General features: G+C 37.0%; 1 protein-coding gene across 7 annotated transcripts in view; it reads right to left on the reverse strand.

Annotated features, from left to right (window-relative positions):
* The window catches only part of LOC310879881 (uncharacterized protein), a 295028-nt gene that overhangs the window by 178082 nt on the left and 98063 nt on the right, over positions 1-18883 (reverse strand). The window lies entirely within an intron of this gene.

The raw sequence follows: 18883 nt of genomic DNA on the forward strand, positions 1-18883 counted from the left end.
GGGAGCTCAGTAATACACCAATTAAACCTACTATTTTCAGCAAATCTGTATCTTGGTATTACCTGGAGTACAACGATACCACATCAGAGCAATAACAATGCAGTGGAAGGGATGCAACCACATAAGAATCTAGATTTCCAATGAAATTTTAAGAAAATGCCTACATTCAGTGTATTGCAATTAGGCTGTTGCTTTTTCCCTGAATTTGGATATAGACTGTTAATTCCTTGAAGAGGTCAGTGGTGGGATTCAGGCAGAGGCATTCAGAAGGGTTACTGCCCAAGGTGACTAAAGGTAATAGTATCTAACACAACTGAAATTCTACAGTAATAAAATTTTAAAAAGACAAAACAAACTATTAAGGTAACCAGAAATCTACACTATGACAGGAAGACCTTAAACTGAAGTATTGCAAAAGAAAATCTGTCTTCATTTACTGTTTTCTACAACTGGTGCAGCCTTCCTCAGGGCTACTAGCTCAAAATGAGAGCATTTACATTTTCATATTGCTTACGCAAACAAAGTGCTTAGATCTTAACGGTCTTCTCAGCTTGTAGGATCTAGCATGGGATGCACATCAGCTTAACATTTATTTCAGTATTCAGTATCTAATGTGCTAATTGTTTTCTTAAACATTTTTTTTAACCCCCACCCCCCAAAAAAAAAAAGCCTCCCAATAAAAGCAAATTTTAATGAAAAACTGTACTTCAAAACTCTAATCTGGCCAATTGCCCAAAAAAGGACTCTGCCTAACAACAGACTCCAAATACAGTATCAGGAAAGAAGAAATTATTCAATGCTAAACATTTTGTTTGTCTTTGGTAGATTTTTTTGACCTGATTAGGAGTTTATTTGGCCTCTTAAATAGTCATGAGAATCCTCTGGTATATGCACGATTATTTTGGTGGAAGTCCCATAATAGCTAAATTGAGCACTGAAAAAAGCTTCAAAGGAGATATCTTCACCTGGAAAAGGTCAAAATGTTTGAAGGGTCTCCAGCTCTTTAGGATAGTGTCCTGACAATCAGAGGCACGGAATCATCTTGGTGTCCCAACATTATTCATCACAATAAGCTTTACTGAAAGACTAGAAAGGCAGCAAACATGATGACACGCGAAGCATTTTCAAGCTACACAGGTCACAAGGTTTATCTATACTTTTTTGACTGGGATAAATAAGATGAATTTTGAAAGTCAGACTGTGAATCCCTTTCCCCACTGACCTAGATGGAACTGCTCTAATTATCAAACCAATGATATGATGATAAAGCTAAGACCTCAGTCTTAAGATGCCACATATGCATTTTGAAGTCTGCATTTAAGAGAGGTTCTTAAAGGAATCTTAAAAACAGTTTTATTGGAATACAGTAAAATTTTGCGTGATGCAACACATTCATTCTAGTAAAATATGTGCTACTCCACGAATATATAAAGGTATCACAGAAAATGAGCTAAATGATGCTCCTCTGAAGTGTCCGTTAAAGCAATTTTATCAAAACACTCATGATTTATAAAGTGCAATTTTTAACAGTGATTCAAGGATGTACAGTTTAATGCCTTAGTAATCAAGAATCAGCTCAGAAATTAGTGATCACTTTTATGGTAAGGCACTTCACAGACTTCTAATCCTATCAGATAGTATTTTAAATACTGAAAGTATCATCTGTTCCCCCAGAATAGACAAGGCTATTTCATATTCCTTTACACCTAACATATGACTTAAAACAATGGGCTGTAAACACAAGACTGCAGTGCTTGTAAGCATCCCTTCAACACAGTCAGGTAGCCAGCTGAGCACACTACACGCTGCATTCTTAACAATCTTCTCAGTATACAGTGAAAAATCCTGGTAGTAAATTGCTTCTCAGGTGATTGTTCAGGCTTTGATCCAAGGTCCACTTATATAAACAGGAGCATTTCCATTTACTTTAATAGGCTTTGGCTCACACTCCAAGCAATGCACATTTCACTTACATTCCAAGTTAGCACAAGTTCACTTAATTATTAAACATCTGAAAACTAACTGGACGTTTCTATAGAATAAAATTTCCAGTTACTGATCAGAAAATACTTGTTTTCTTTTCTTGTTTTCTTTTCTTTTTTTCTTTTCTTTCCTTTTTTTTTTTTTTTTTTTTTCCTCAAGTGAAATTATTACTCCTGACAGATGTAGTATCAACAGCTTGAAATTCCGTGCTTTCATGCTGGAGACTTGTCCTCCGCCCTGCCTGAGCTGATGGTTGAATTCCTGCTTAAGACAACAACAGCATGAAGAGTACTTCACCATAACCTCAGTTCTTCAGGTTTTTCATTCTGCTGAAACTAGCACTGTGCAAGCTTATTATCATCAGAGTGGGAGGTTTCATGAGATAAATTCAACCAAATGGCTGATGTAGGTTATATGTCAAATCCACAAAGGATGCGAATCTGATACAAGCTGAGTCTCTACTGAGAGATGTGGAGATTTACAGATCTGGAAGCTCCCACTTCAGTCGAACTGAAACAATCAATACCCAGCTCAGACAGACTTCAAATGGAAGCCACTGCACAAATATTTGCTTTGATATGATTTTGTACCTTCTGTTCACTTTAACAGTCATGCATTTTAATATTTCCAACAGCTGCTGGTAAGATATTTCACACGACAAGCCCAAACTCTTGATTTTGATACAACATTACCTTTATTCAAAATTTAATTTGGCCTTCACAAGCTCTTGCAGACTCTTCAAATACTAAAACTGAAGTGGCAGGGAAAATGTAACAGAGATGTCATCAACTACCTTACCACTTCCTGAGTTTTGAGGTCACTCTACACAGAACCAATAACTAGAAGAAAATGAAGCAGGCTTCAGAACATGAGCTGATAATGGCTCAGCAAGACTGACATCCTGTCCCCTTCCCTTCCCTTCCTCTTCCCAGTGTGTGCAATCAGTTTTGGTGACAAATGGAAGACCTTTTTACTTCCTCAGAATTCTCTTTATGTTACAGCATTTGTCCCATGTTTGTTTTATCAACTCACCACTAAGGATTTGCCAGAAAGTTCACACAAAATCCCAGACATTAGAAGAAGTGGTCCTAAATATTTAAGTTTCTAGGTATTGTTTCAGTAGCTAAAGCTTTTTCCTGTGACAGACGGCTATTGGAGGCAGAATCACAGCCATGTGGGAGTATCAGCACATCATTTCCAGGAACAAGCAAAAAAGACTTGTCTGTAAACCATGAAATGGACAGACAGCAGCATGTTCCAAGACTGCAGCAATTTCCCAAACACTTCCAAAGTCAGGATGAACAGAAGAGCGATTTACAGCTTTTAATATATGCACAAAACCTAATTCTCATCTCAGTTGGTATGAAACATGTATTGCTTTTAATGACAAAGGAATTATTAAAGGAGAGCTTCATTCTCGTGGTACAAATGCAGTGCGCTAATTTTGGAATTGGTATGGTTGATTCAAAGGAAGTTCACTGGACTGACATCAGTATAAAACTGAGGACATAATTTGATCCCTTACCTGTAATAAGAGTGATAAATCTACTACCAAAAAGCCCTATTAAAATAAAATAGACCTTAGAACTGAGAAATATTCAGAGCGATAGAACACAACAAAACAACTTAATAAGATTAAGTATTAAGGATCAAGCATTGTGCTCAGTTAACAATAACTTCACTACTTATAATTTACATTGGGTGCTGACCACAGGGCTAAAAACAAAAGGGAAAAAACAAATTTCTTAAGAGTCACGGTCTCTCTTAAACGCTGGATTCATGAAGTGACTATTAAGCATATTTCTTGCTTCCATTTATGCCTCAGTTTCCCTACCTGTAATCTGAGATTACTAATAAATTATTAACAAATATCCTTATAAATAGTTCTAAACCTCTGTCATCTACATAAACTTAATTTGTAATGATATTAAGTTATGTACAATAAATTACTATTATTTTTTAATTTGCCTACTGCCAACATGGTTCAAATTATACAACACATAATCCATGTATGTTTCGTAAATTTAATTTACTGATTTTAGTCAAAAACATCTTGTAAATTAAATGTTGCTATCCATTTTATTGCTCAGCTTGTACTTTGCTTTTTTGCTGCGTGCCTGCCAAATTCATCTAATCAACACAACAACCTAGCTGCAATCAAAGACAGTGGGAGTATTTATAAATCCATTCTGCTGCAGCAAATATGAAAGAATACAGAGACAGTGCAGTATTTAGTGACAACCTAGAGGGGATCAGAGTATCTGCCGCTTCCAAAACTTTTTCTATTCCTTCCATCATTTCATTTGCACTTTTCTTCCAGGCAAATGGCCACATTATCTTTAAAGGCATACTGCATATAAAAATTTAAGCTAAATTAGCAAGTCAAAAAATCAGGAAATGCATATTTCCAATGCATTATGCCAAGAGAACTAACTGTTATGTAAGAGCAGGCCACGTACTTTCTGCCCATGGCAAGGAAAGACCACATGTTATGGCTTATTTCCTGCCCAGATGCACTGAGCACCTTTTTTGTGACCACCATCACTATGTTCTCTGAGACACTGCTGAGCATTCATGCATTTATTTTCATAACAAGTGTTTCAAATGCAAAGGTATTATTACAGCAATTTTAAGATAGGAAACTGCAGGAAAGAAAGCTAAGATCAAAGGTGCTAAGTAATCCCAAGTGCTTGCTTTGGGAACCCTAAGACCTAACACCATCAAATGGCCTTGCAGTGTCCAGTACTGCATGTGTCCAAAGGCTCTAGCAACAACAACATTCATAATTCAATCACACTGTGAAATCTTATGCCAAGATGCTCACACTAAAAAATGAATGATCATAAATCGACTTGTCTAGCATCATATAATACTTCTGTGGCACTCCTGGCTATATCTATAGTGTGAGTTATGCCAAAAAAAAACTTGAGTGCACTACCTCATCTAGTTCAGGCTAATTGCCCCAGAACTTCGCATATGACCAGGTATTTAAACATAAGTCAGTCTCCAAACCCACATCTAATTGTCTTCACCTGGCAAGCCATTAGCCTCACAAGAGAAAGTCAATGCATAAACTTGTCGTCAAGAAGTTTGGTTTTGAATATGGTCTTGCCCATGATCTCACAGGGTTACAAGGGCATGGACACGTAGCCTGTATGGCAGATGCAGAAATATATCTTAATTCTCAAGGACAATATAAAAACCTTTTCTTTCTATAGGTGATGCACTCACTTTCTTCTCCAGCCTATCTAGCCTGCTCCATTTTCTTCCCACTTCCCTGACAAGCCACTCTGTCTGTTTCTGATCTGAGTCTCATGCATATGAAGTACAGGCAACTCCAGTGACTACATCAGTGTAAGTGCGACCAGAAACCATCCTGAAGAGCAATAAACATGAGGCATCGGATCCAGGGTAGTTAAAGATATGTTTTCATTTTGTACGGCACTGCTTTCAGGAATGTTTTACATTTTTAATATGTTGAAGTTTTAATATGTTGGGCCAACTTCAGTCAGGGTAGATTAAACAGACTTTGACTTCAAGGGATGATAACAGGGAGAACCCTGGCTCACTGCACAAAGCAACTGTGACTTACCTGATTTCTGCCCTATCCGCAACAGTTGAAAAATATTGTGCTTTGGTGCATTTCTAACAAATTATTGGACTGTCACTACAATACTGAGAGATGTCTTCTGACCTCTTTTGGCACCACTTCATTTCAATATTGTGGGATGGCCTGCTAATTTACATGGAAGAGCTCATATTTCTCAGCAAGCTTGAGTTGTTTTTAAGTGGACCTGTCAGAGGGCAGAGTTTTTCCAAGTCAACTAAACTTCTAGAGAAAAAGGCTATTTGTTGATTTGTTTGTTCCAGCTGAGTTAGACACTGGTTTGAAAAAGACTTCTAGGTTTCTTGGGTTCATGGAAAGAATTAACCCAACCATACACGTCAATTGTCAGGTGTTACTACACTGAAACAAAACAAAGCTGTCCTCTTTACAATACCAGCATATCCTACCCTAAAAGTTATTCACAATTAACCAATATTTGGATGAACTACTATTTTTTCAGGCAATTTCTGTCATTAAGATTTGTGTTAGTAACACAAGATTTGCAGTATTGGAACTTTGTAACAAATTCACTAAGCAATATGACTTGTCAATGAGAAAGGAAAAAATTCTGTTCTTTGACATAGAAAATGTTTGAAGAGAGAAAGAAATTTAATTCAGAAAATAAACTTTTTGGAAAAAAATGAAGAAATCTGCACTCAAGGCAAAGATCTGATAAATATTGAGTAAATAAGTTCAAGTTCATAGCAGTTGAAGAACAGTTCAACTTCAACCATATCATTGTCAGGAAAAACAAATACAAACTTGCCCCAAAGCAAAACAACATTAGAGAAATCAGGAAGAGGATAGATAGACAGACAGTAAGTTATGGACATAAAACTCTTTGTACCAAAACCAATTAACCCTAACCTAAGGCAAGCCTTTTTCTTCTAGCCCTTCATTTAAAGGTTTTACAATTTATAGCCTGTGTTTCTCAGGGGAGGTCTAGCTCTGCTCTGATTTCACATTTCACAGCAGCACATGTGTAATCCTGCTGCAGCACAAAGCACACGATCTAGCTGATACCAGGAAATCCACTTTTCACAAGTTAGAAATACACTGGAGCGAGCTGTAACCAGAATTCACTTCTAATGCAAGAGGCCAGACAAGTATGTTTGCAGAACTGACAGCTTGGAGTGATATTCATCGCAAGACCTTCCTGTTCCCCATCTGATATCCTGGGGTTGGGGCGGGTGGAGGGGGATGATTGGACACCCAAAAAACCAACCCCTGACAACACCATTTGAAAGAGAACTATATTTTAAAAATGATTTAAAAAGTTAAACTTAGGCTTTTGATGGGCATGTATAATTGCCATTAGTAGCAAGATTGGAAAATGCAATAGGATAACAATTTGATTTACTTAGTGTCCTCAGGTATCCAGGGAAATGCATAAAGTCACCACTTGGCAGGAGCAAGTCACCAACTTCACAAAGAAAAAAAACTCATCTTGCATAAACTTGCATGTTTAATGATCTTTTAAATATTTATGATCTCAAATCAAAAGCAAAATACATGTATACCTAATATGACTTCCAGAGAGAGTTGTTCCTACAAAATTTCAGAAGAATTTGTCATTTATCTTTGCAATGTATCTCCAGACGCAGGCTGAGAGGAAAATAAATCCATTCTACAATAATTATTTACAAATACACAAAACCTAACTCATGTCATGGAATTCATTAATTCCACTGAAATGCTTCCTAAATTCTGCAATACTTAGGGAAAAACAACTTAATGTATTTTTTTTTTAATTTTTATTTACAGAATCACAGAATCATCTAAATTGGAAGAGACCTCCAAGATCACCAAGTCCAACCTCTGACCTAACACTAACAAGTCCTCCACTAAACCATATCACTAAGCTCTTACATCTAAACGTCTTTTAATGACCTCCAGGGATGGTGACTCAACCACTTCCCTGGGCAGTCCATTCCAATGCCTAACAACCCTTTCGGTAAAGAAGTTTTTCCTAATATCCAACCTAAACCTCCCCTGGCACATCTTTAGCCCATTCCACCTCGTCCTGTCACCAGGCACGTGAGAGAACAGACCAACCCCCACCTCTTTACAGCCTCCTTTAAGGCACCTATAGAGCGATAAGGTCGCCCCTGAGCCTCTCTTTTCCAGGCTGAACAACCCCAGCTCCCTCAGCCGCTCCTCCTAAGACTTGTTCTCCAGACCCCTCACCAGCTTCGCTGCCCTTCTCTGGACTCTCTTGAGCACCTCCATGTCCTTCTTGCAGTGAGGGGCCCAAAACTGAACACAGTACTCGAGGTGTGGCCTCACCAGAGCCGAGTACAGGGGGACAATCACCTCCCTAGACCTGCTGGCCACACTGCTTCTTATACAGGCCAGGATGCTGTTGGCCTTCTTGGCCACCCGAGCACGCTGCTGGCTCATATTCAGCCGACTATCAACCAGTACTCCCAGGTCCTTCTCTGCCGGGCAGCTTTCCAACCACTCATCTCCCAGCCTGTAGCACTGCTTGGGATTGTTGTGCCCCAGGTGCAGGACCCAGCACTTGGCCTTGTTGAACTTCATGCAGTTGCCCTCAGCCCATCGGTCCAGCCTATCCAGATCATCCTGCAGAGCCTTCCTACCCTCGAGCAGATCGACACACACACCTAACTTGGTGTCATCTGCAAACTTACTGAGGGTGCACTCGATCCCCTCATCCAGATCATCGATAAAGATATTAAAGAGAACTGTCCCTAGTACTGAGCCCTGGGGGACTCCACTAGTGACCGGCCTCCAACTGACTGGATTTGACTCCATTCACCACAACTCTTTGGGCCCGGCTATCCAGCCAGTTTTTAACCCAATGAAGCATATGCCAGTCCAAGCCATGAGCAGCCACTTTACTTACAACATAGAAAAGGATCACGTACTTGTTAAGCACTGTGCATTTCTATAGCTTCCTAATGAGAATATACATTCATGTAGATGATATGCACATGCAAAAGTACTATAATTTGACATTTCCATTCTGAAAAAAAAAAAAAGTGCACCTCACATATGAAAATGTATGCAAGACCTAATCTTATAGCTTACACAACTTCTAAAATATCTGTTGTACTCATCTTATGAACTCCTGTCTTCACTGAAGTCTATCTTGGGAGACAGCTTTTCTGAAGTTTCACCAGCTCTCTACTAAACACACAGTTATTTTTTACAATACAGTTTTGGGTAGGAAAGAAGTTGTCCTCCATGAATCCAGAAACAGATATACATACATATGTGAATAAAGCACCACCAATAACATCAGGAAAAAACACTTAAGAACAGCTTGAGTCAAACAACACTAACTTCACTGTGTTTTATATTGAATCCCAAAGCTACATCATGAGCAGGTGGAAGTACAATTTTGAGGGCTACCTATTATTTCCTTCCACCAAAACCATAGAAACACCTGTGCTAAATAACTTTTGCTTTCCCATTGTGAAAATTGGTTCTGAAATTATATTATTTCTTGGGAAGAAATACTGGTCCCATGATGGACTGGAGTTAAATGAAGAGGGACACTGGTTCAAAGCTACTTTAAGATTTTATTTTATTATATAATGCCTAAAAAGTGCAGCTGTGCTTCTTATACATTGATACGTGTTTACTTCTGAGTATCTTGACTAAAAATCTCCAAAAAGAAGCAAGTGATCATCTAATTATCTGTGGAATTTGAAACTGAGGTTAAGGCCATAAAATGAAAACCTAGATTATTAATTGTTGCATGCCATGAATGAACAGCCCACCAGCAAGCCATACATTTAAAATACAGAGACAAACTATAAAAGATGCAATTTGATAGAGTATCAAAAACATATACAGAGTACCTTCCTCAAAGTAGACATTTTATTTCATTCGCATATTCAGGTTTATGTTTTCTGATTAGGTAAAATTAGACTATATCCTCTGAGATCTTAAATCCTAGTAGGCAAAATTATTCCTTGTATAAGTATGTGTAGTCGCTTAACTCAAGAACGTGTCTGCTTATAGACTGGATGATCTTTTTCCAAAGAAAGAAACATTACCCAGAAGTATATGCTGCTCCCCCAAATTAATATTTTTCTGTAACCAATCTACAATACAGCTGCATAGGAAGACATGAAACAACAGGTCTATATACTAATAAGCAACTCAAACCAGCAGCCTGCTCTGAGATGCCACTATTCCCTTCAGAAAGGGTTGTGATATACTGGAGCTTAGAGAATGAATGAAAAGCTGCCTTCTTACCAACCAAAGATCACACTATGTAATATATTCAATCCAGCCATATGAGGCTAAAACAACCTTATTCTGGCTGTGACCTCACTATGAATATCACCAAGTTTATAGTTTGTAGTATGTTATCCTTCTACTTTCACAGAGAGTTATTTTGTACTTTATTTAAACAGGTTGATTTTGAATTCCCATCTTTTGATCCATCCCTTCTGTACCCCTGGTTCTTCCAGCACAAATCCATGGATTTATCCATGGACAAATATAAATGTCACCAGTGAAATCATACAAGCTTTGTTTCCTCAGAAAAAGAAAGATTTTTCTAAATATTCACTCTGCCCATATGACATAATACCTCTATAACCAAGAACCGCAAGGATATTAGTCTGTGCAAAAATTTTTTGGTATAAATAAACATTAAAAATGTATCCCTGGCTGACAAATGACAACAACATGTGGAGCAAATAGTGATACCTTTTCCTGTTATATTTGTAGTATTAGAAGAAAAGATCTGTGTTACCTAAAACATGGAGAAACAATATCCAAACCAAAGATCTCACTGCTTGATTTAATGATTTAAAATTTGTAACAAGACATGACCAGACACTTCACAAAACATTGATTCTCAGAGCTGCTTGGGGCGGTGGGGGAAAGTAGTAGCTGTGAACCCAAAAGACATCAAAGTGGCAAAACCAAATGCTTCTCCCAGAGTCAGAGATTTTGTGATTAGACCTTCTGTTTTAAGCTAAGCCTTTCAAACCAACTTGTGCAAGAAGATGGCTTTTCTTCTTCCATCTCCAATGGGAAACCACTTATTACATTTCTGGTTTTAGAATCAGTGTACACCTGACTGCAAAGAATCTCACTTTAGGGTCATGTTGGAAGGATCATTCTGTATGATTCACAAATGTCCGTCAGCACCTCTGAGAAGTGTGTCAGGTTAATTATTAGATCACAACTGCTTCCAGTGATGTTTGTGAAGGGTAAGCATTGATCTAGCGAGCTTCTCAAGACCCCAAAGATCTCAATCTGCTAAGGGATGCTTTTAGCCTGATCTTTACCTGAAATCTCCCTTATGAGCATCACAACGCAAATTATTCCCTTTCTGGGTTGCAGTGATCTATGCCAAGTGATACTGCTGACCAGAAAACAGGTTCAAGACACTTTTGTTTGCTCTTGTGCCTTACAGAGCATTTCAACATTTATTTTTGTAAATAATTTAGCACATTTTTAGTTATCTGTTTTGCAGTGTAGGCAATTTAAATTACTGGGACATCACTTAGATTAGGGAATTGCTCATTATTTAAAGAATCTGTACCAGTAATAAATTTTTGTATTAGACAGGAGACAGTATTAAGATTACATTTAACACTTACGTGGGTACTGTTTGTCATCTAGAGCCTACACAGAAAGACATCTTTTTTATGGTAATATCACCATCACAGTCTTCTTAAAGTATAACAGGAACCAGCGTCTTGCTTTTTCCATGCTTCAATAACTTTATTAGCCCAATCTCTGTCTGTTCATGAAGGATGACATCTGACCACACTACCTTTGTGCTTCTGTTCCTGCATTGTACTCTGGGTCCAAATAACTCCTCTGTGCATTATTTTTGCAGAAAACAGAAGCTTGAAAGATCCTTACAAGCTCACCCAATCCATCCTGCTGCCTAAAGAATGACCAGTTATGCACTAAACCCTCCATTAATGACATAATAGCATGATTATTTTGAAACATTTTAATGCTAATATTCATGTCACAATAAGCCTACCTCATAAGTTGTTTCTAAATGAAGGAATTAAAATCCTGTCTTAGAGACAAAATATCTGGAAGTATTTCCATCTTAAATGGAAAAAGACTCGTTTTGAGTCTGCTGAGTGAATTACCCAAGGAAAATATTTTTTGGGGTAAACAATGAGAGTAACACCTACCAGACATGAACTCTGAAAAATAGGTTTCCTTCTCTTTCTCTCCCCAGCCTGTCAGAAGAAGTAGAAAAACTAGATAAGGCAGATGCCAACTGAGGCAAACATACTGATCAACTCTTAATGGGTTTCAGACCCTTAATATTTGTACTCTGTGCTGGGATAAGACAGTTAGCTTGCCTTACTACAGTCACCACTGGAATGGTCTAAACCATAAAGATCTGGATTCCAGTCTCAAACTGGAATTGTACATGACAACGTCATACTGGCCTTGCAGAGACTTCCCAAACTGTTATGACATCACAGCTGACAGAAAATTCATCTCTGCCAAAACCTCATTAAGAGTGGGGTCTGAAGGCCTTAACCAGGTTTTAAGAACTGAGATGAAGAGCAGCAGCCTTTTGGATACAAATCTACAGAGTTGATATTCCATAGCTTCTCTGGGTAATTCCCTCAAATGATACTTAACCATTTTTGCTCTATAGTTACTTGCTAAATAGTTGGTTTTCTGCAGCTAAATTCTGCTGAAGTCTAACTCAGATCAGCTTTGCCATTTTATACTTCTGATTTAGAATTTGTCTCTACGTACTTCACCCATTAACTAGAACCTATGCTTGAGCTGGAACTATAAATAACCAGTACACCAGAAATGTGAAGAAATCTAGTTTTAAAGGGCATAGAGGGAGTGCAAAAATAAAGTTAGTTGGCAGAAAATAATTTAGCAAATCTCATAAAAACAAACACTGTGCTACAACTTGTAAGTTAACAAAGATATTTAAAGCATGTTTAACCGACATACAAATTTTCAGCGTATACCAACAAAACGTTTATAGTATAAAAGTACTGACAACTGGAAGTTATCTGCAGAATTTTATAAATAAGTACTTGCAGATGGAAATGTAAATTACTTTTTAGGAAAAAAAAAAAAAAGCCAGTGCAGTGAAAGTGGCTTTTAATAAAACATGAGTGTAGTTGGTTTTTGCCAGTTAGGCTCAGAAAAAAAAACAATTACTCCTGTTCTAGCTAATATATATCACTAAAAAAACATACTTTGCTATTATACGTTCTAATTATTTTGATTCATCATATTTTTTGTTTTAAAATTATATTTTTTAATTAAAATATTTTGAAGTTAAGATATATGTTTATTTCAGCTACACTTTATGACCTGACAGTATAAAAACTGTGCAGAATTACTCTTAACACATCATTGGAGAGAAGGTTAAAACAAATTATAGAGGTTGGTTCTTTAAATATCCCAAACACTGCTTATTACTACACCACACTTTGCAAAAGGCTTAGCTGTCAAACAGTATTTAGTGAAGCTCATTTTGGAAAACAAGAATCACTTGGATTCAAGGACCTGGATCAACAGTCAGAGAAGGGGACTCCTTTTCAGATAAAACAAAACATTCCAGCTTTTTCAGACAAACCCTTACCAGATGCCATGTTTTCATCCCATCTCTATAGCACAAAATGTGAATAAGGTACATGAAGAAACTCCAAAGGACATAACATATTACTGTACAATGCATTCTGTCTTCTGTATTGCAGGGAAAAATATGTGTTCACATGTTTCAAGTCAGCAAATAACATGAAGTCACTGGAATTACTTGAGCAATTTAAGTCGATGCATTCTTAGAAGCAAGATTACAAAGGTCACTTGTTCTCTATCATGATTAGCAATGTAATACCAGCCCTCAGAGGAGACAGCTCCTCAGCCTGTAAGAAGCCAGCTTGAAGAAATGAATGTGATACTGCATTTGAAAAAGGCTAAAAACTTTCCAAATTGACTGCTATTGGATATGTCTAATATTTGACTGAGTTCAAAAGTAGTTTAGGATGGCATACAGGAAGCAGTTTAGGCAACAAAGGTTACTTTTGTGGAATAAAATACATAAACTCATCATATTAAATGTCTTTCTTATCATTATTTTTAAGGGTACAAGATGATACTAAAAAAAGCACAAACCCTATGCCTGACTGCCTGTGTTGAAGCAAAAATTGGATAGCATCAAAACTTGCTTTGAACTGCCTGAAAGCGACCCTGGAACTAAGAGATCCTAAGGTAGGATCATGGTGAAAAGGAAAGCCCACCTGTGATGAATGCCTTGTACAATTTGCCTACTCTAGCAAGAAACAACTAACATTCTCTGAACTCTTCTTGAAGTGATGACAGTAAGTGACAGTACAGCTGTCACCATTAGAAGCTGCTGACACTAAACTTTGAAGGCAATAATATATATTTTTACTCAATATACAAAATGCAAACTATCCATTCCTAATCATGGTGACATTGATCCCTCCATGAAGAGAGTAGACTTCACTGTGAATTTGCAACATATAAGTAAGTAGGTTTTAAGGATATGTGGATTATTATTATACAACAAATATAAAAGATATGTTCATGTCCTCAGCAACACTGTTGAAGGGGCAAAGACTCTGATAAAAGTTATGTTGAAACTTTGAAAGCCAAGTCTCTTTTTTGTCTATTATTTTGAATGCCTTTCTTGCCTAATGAATTCACCTCATTTTGAGACAGGATATCAATCTAAAGAAGAGTCATTTTGCAATGATACACATAGTTCATATAAGCACTGTTAATTTTCATTCCAATTTTAGACTATAAATTTGAACCATTAAAGCTCATTGCTATTTGGATTGAGAAGTAATACTCTACTGCAAAACAGTCTAATACTTTTACAGTCATTAAAAAATTATCATAAGAAAAAATAACTAGTTCAAAATCCACAGAAACGGAACATCAGAAAAAGGCAATACACAGGTTTGATTTTGTCACTGTGGTATGAAGATATGAAAGGCAGTTTAGCCCTTCAAAAAAACTATATCAAAAGAAACTATATTGTTGTTTACTTCCCAAGACAAAAAAAAAATAAAAAATCCTATCCTTAAATGGGGGTGTAGGGGGAACGAATTCAAAATATATTTTTATTTGAACTAAACATGCATTTAGTTTCATCATTGCAAAAGGCAAAGTGGCTAACAAAGTGCAAAATAAAAGCAAACTATCCGTTCAAAGTCCATCCATGAACAGTCATGCGGAATCATACTGAATTTTGGTTCCTAAACGTATTATCTATATTCTATAAAATATGGTCATGGCAACTGTCAATTGACTGAGCATCCTTGACAGCATCAACACTGGATTTTGTGAGGAGTACAGGATACTCTTCTATCTACTAGGGTCTAACAAAGACACTGCTCAACAACTATTTGTTTTGTCAGTAATTCAGAATTAACTTCGATTCTCTTTAAGCAGTATACCTTACACATTAGCTAAAAAAAACGAAAATCATCCAGAATAGTCAAAGCTGGTCACAATAATTACAGCTTGCACTCAAGAGTTTCTCCTGAAGCCTCCAATCCCTGTGCTTTCCACCCCCCCACACTTTTTTTTCCCCCTCCTCCTCTTCATCCTCCTCTTTCTCTTCTTCATCATCATCTTTTCATCCAGAGAAATATTTCCAAATAAGTATTTGCAAAGTCCTCTACCTCCACACTTTTCTCAAATATATTAATCATCCAGGGATCCTCCCTCTTGTCCAGAAAAATCTGAACTGGTTCAAATCTGCTACTGATTTTTTTAATGAGATTAACTATAAATTCCTCAGCCTGCTAATTTCAATAGATAATGTTCTTATTGTTTGTTTCAAGTACAATTCTGAAAGAAATAGTTACTTCGTGCTGTCCTAGATTCTACATGCTTTGAAATGTATTCTAGTTGCCCCTCCAAAATCTGAACGTCCCATTGTGCGCACAGAGTTTTGCCCAGAAATACATGCACAGACGCCGCTGACACGCAGAAACCCAGCCAACGCAAATGAAAAAACCTCTTGGGCCTAACCTGGCATGTCCTAAAATGTTGTCTGAATTTGTAAACATTTACTACCAATTGAACAAGCACACATAACCCTGCTGAAGAATTTCCAATAGCTCAATTCAAAACAAACGTCTGGAAAATCTGAACTTTTATATACAGTTGGTTTGTGACATATAAAAAAGTCTCCAAACCCTTCTGTTTAAAAGATTTCTTTGCAATATGTTTCAACACTAAAGCAAAATTAGTTAAATTTCCTCTTTGTTTACAGCCTGCACCATCTCCTATTGAACCAGAGCTGCATCTGTATACAGGAGCTCTGTTTAATTGCTATGCTAAAGATACACTGCAGTTAACTCACAAGATAATCATTAATCAGACCTCCATAATTATGAAAACTGCAATAAATTGATTTATTATTTTGCTTCCTGTATTTGAGCCATTTGGGTACATTCAGGTCACAACCCTCTCTTCCTAACCATATGGACGAGATCCCTGTTTGCTTCTCTTCAAATGAGAATTCATAAGATCCCATGATTATTTGTCTTCCTAAACCAGAATTTCAGAGGAACATCAGCTAACACGGAACACAGTAAAACTCAAAATTCATGTCAGTGGGATTGCATTTATGCGTATAAAGGTCAGATGTAGTACAAGGGACTTAACCAGGTTTCAATACAGATAGTGACTTACACATTGCTTTTACCACAGGACCTTTCCTAATGAATTAACATAGCTTCAAAACATCATTTACAAAGAAAATAAAACAGATCACACGTGCACACATAAAAAAGCAAAACCAGTACAGACCCGGACAGAGACTGTAACTGGTATCACTGTAATTTCTGATGCATCAGAAAATATCCTTCAGCTGTTTGAAATCCTTTGCTAACTCTCTGCAAGTAAAACTATTAACTTTAGGATGTTCTCAGTCTCTCTTCTAAGCTTTAGCAGTAAAGGCAGGAAATAGGACTTGTAGATATCTCCACCTAGGTTTCTGGTCTGAAGACAACACCAATGAACAACAACATAATAACCTAGACAGCATAAAAGGTAAATAATTTTGTCTACAATCACACCTCTATGTATCTGTCAGAAGACATACATAAACACTGCAATTACACTTTTTCTTCTGCACAGAAAGCTCCAGCCAGGTATGTCTTAAGACATCCAGCAGAATTTAGACATGGATACTGCAGAATTAGGAAATTCTTCCTAGTGCAATTCTTCCCTCTGTGTATGGAGGGCAGAACAGTGACAGATCTTATTATTAGGACTGAAGGAACAACAACAACAACAAAAAAGCTGCAAGAATTGCCAGGATAGGATCTACCAGCCACCGAGCTGTTTGTCACTTGTTTGAACTTCCTTGCAATTACAGCACATCTATATTCTTTTCTTTGTCAGAGAACAATTGCACTACACTATATTGGCTTTGCTCTGAAACATTTTAGTAAATTGCATTGTTTAAAAGCACTGTCTTTTGGATCTAACTTCTTTCTTGCACAATTTTGTCCGACTAAATACCAGCAAATCACATGTAATTAAAAAAAAAAAAAAAGTAGACCAGGCTAAAAAAAAAACGAACAACAGGTTAATATAAGCATCACATCTCCTTGTTGAATTAGTCCCTACTTCAGTTAGATTAAAAACATTGCTACTACTGCTTTATACATATTATTTTTTTAAAAAACACTAACTAGGGTTTATTACTCCCACACTTACTGTCCTTTATGTTCTTTTAGACTTTCTTTCACCCTTCTGTATTGATATATTTACTCTGTTGAATGCATCAAACCCTCTAAGTAAATAGTGACTTTATCTGGTATACCAACAATTTAGTCTAGTATGGTATTAATGATAATAAAATACAGAAAATCTACACCCTTTAAAGACCTATGACTATGGTCTCGATATTATCACAAATTGGAGAACCATTTCTCTTAAAGCAGCAAGACTTGTGGACCAGATCAATGATTTTCAGATGCATTGAGTCTTGACAAAGCACAGTTGTGAGTAGTCATCTGAAATGGACTTAGATTCATCTCTCTTGAGAGTCAATGTCAGCATCAACGATGAAGGTTTCATCTAAATTCATTAAACTGACAATGATAAAAGGAACTCACAATGATCACACTTGCTCATCTTCTCAGGGGTCAGCCAACTTAAAAAGGTATTGCCTTCAGGCACTCAGTAACAAACGTCCCTATCTTTAAGAATCAAATTGCAGCCAACAAGTAAAGCTAAAATTTACTATATGCATCTATAAGCTGCTATGAATAACAATATAGTGTGCTGCCAAACTGTATGCTAACAGCTCGAATCCTATTTTATGATCACGTGAACAACATTTACTGACTGTTATATCAGATATTCTAGAACTGTACTGGAATCTAAAGGAGTGCAAACTAAGTAATAGAGAAATAGCAGAGATGATGTGATAAAGAGCTTAAGTGGAAATAAAATTAAACAATGTTTTAGAAAGAAGTAATTGCAACTTTTTATTAAGGGCCTAGTATACTGGTGATGAGAGAGGCCATAAAAATCTCTTATGCTCCTACAAGCATCTAAGAATGATCATTGCTTCTCTGTTTCTATCAACAGTTAAATCTCCAACACATCCTTTATATGAAACTATCTGTTCCATTTATTCAACACATCCTTTGTATGAAACTATCTGTACCTTGGCCAGATACTAGAAAACAGTGAACCAAGATTCAGCCTCAGTACCACCTTCAGCCGTACACTAGTAAATTATATATTGTAATACCCATTTCTTACAACTTTTGTCTACCCCAGGAGTTGGTGGTTTGATTCCAGATTGCATTACAGTAATTTAAGGAGACCATCTACTGCCTTTGATGAAGGATCTGTTGCTTATGGAGATGAAGCCACATGAAAAAATATCACTATGCTCTTCTGGGTGAGAAAATCATTAGTGAACACTTCAAATCAGGTCAGTGAGATTAAGAAACTGCTACTACTCCTGCATTTCCTGCACAGCAGTAATACAAATATATATGTTGTCAGTGGGCCCCAAAGTTTAGCTCTCTCTCACCCTGATCAGCATAGATCACAACTGAATTCCTTTTTCCTTGGCCTCACTGTTTTACACCCTATTTACAAATAGACCAGCTATAAGGCCAGTTATAGGCCGGCTACAAGGCCAGCTAAAATAAAGAGGATCCTTCAAAACCCTCTCCCAGTGAAATCAAACTGCCTTTTTTTTTTTCTTCTTCTTTTTTTCTTTCTGACACTTGGGAGCAACAATATAAAAGACTTTTTAAAGGTTTCAAAAGACAGCCATTCTTTCCAGCA

Source organism: Anser anser (genome assembly GCF_964211835.1).
Source record: "Anser anser genome assembly, chromosome: 11".
NCBI lineage: Eukaryota > Metazoa > Chordata > Aves > Anseriformes > Anatidae > Anser > Anser anser.